Raw genomic sequence first — 1185 nt, 5'->3', positions numbered from 1 at the left:
TTTCTCCCCCTGTCGTCATCTTGTGTTTGAGAGAGAAGAATGTTTGTCTGGAGACTGAACAGTATTCTCTCTTTATCTGTTATTGATTGAAAACATACGACCTCTGTATTATTTCAGAAAAACCAATGCAACATGTTCTGATGAATGGATTTACACATGTTGCATTCGACTTGTGGTGGTTATTCAAAAACATTCCCATATATGGACTTATATACAGGAGTTTTCATAGGAATTCTTGAATCTGTATATTAAGAGTTTTGAAGAAACTCTTTTTTCTGCTGGACAGGGAATGGAAATCTTTTCGTAATTAATGAACAAAACAATTGATTCTGTCACTAAAGGTAAAGGGTAGTTTCCACTAATGAAAATACTATTCAATTTGACTAGTCCAGGGGTTCCCAAACTTTGCCATGCCAAGGACCCCCATATAGCATTATCCTCTGGCGGGGACCCCCCTCAATTTGTTTTTAAAATGATGTGTACAAGTGCCTCCCGATGGAACATGCCACTACATTTGGGGGCTTCTGCCTGATCGAAGCTGTCACTCAGCTTTCTTTGCCTGTCATAGCCCCACTGCCCCATCTGAACACACACCCACACAACGAGATCAGTCAAGTCCATTTGAGATGATGTACTCATCTAAAACTTGGAAAATGTCTCTTCATGTGGTCCTACCTTCCAGTGCTTTGCAAAATAATATTTCCTCAACAAAGTTGTCTTCTGAAATAAATCTGATGTATGCAAGCAATTCTGTGACATTTGCTACATCCGTGCTCTCATCCAGCTGCACAGCGAAACATACACTAGCTCTCACTTACTCCAAAAGCTGAGCAGATTTTCACTCTCAGTAGCGGCAGCTCGATTCTGATTGGCTTGAAGGGCGGTCGTGTGATTCAAAAACAAAAAATATGAAAAGATTGGCATCAAAGGACACATAGGCTAGATTGATAGATATGCAGTTATTAATAACATAAAAAAAAAAAAAAATCAAACTTAAAAAAAAAAAAATCCTGTTTCCCTCAAACTTTGAGTGACCCCCCTGGCGGCCCCCAGAGGGGTCGGAGCCCCAACTTTGAAAAACACTGGTCTAGTCTACTGAAGATAAAAGCATGGACAGGTTTTTCCAAATCCTGCTGTGACATTAGTCTTTTAATCCTAGATATGTTCTTTAGGTGATAGTAAGCT

The sequence above is a fragment of the Notothenia coriiceps genome, unplaced genomic scaffold (assembly GCF_000735185.1).
Source record: "Notothenia coriiceps isolate Sejong01 unplaced genomic scaffold, NC01 NC01_scaffold00036399, whole genome shotgun sequence".
NCBI classification, from domain to species: Eukaryota; Metazoa; Chordata; class Actinopteri; order Perciformes; family Nototheniidae; genus Notothenia; species Notothenia coriiceps.
Note: the sequence above shows the minus strand (reverse complement) of the source record.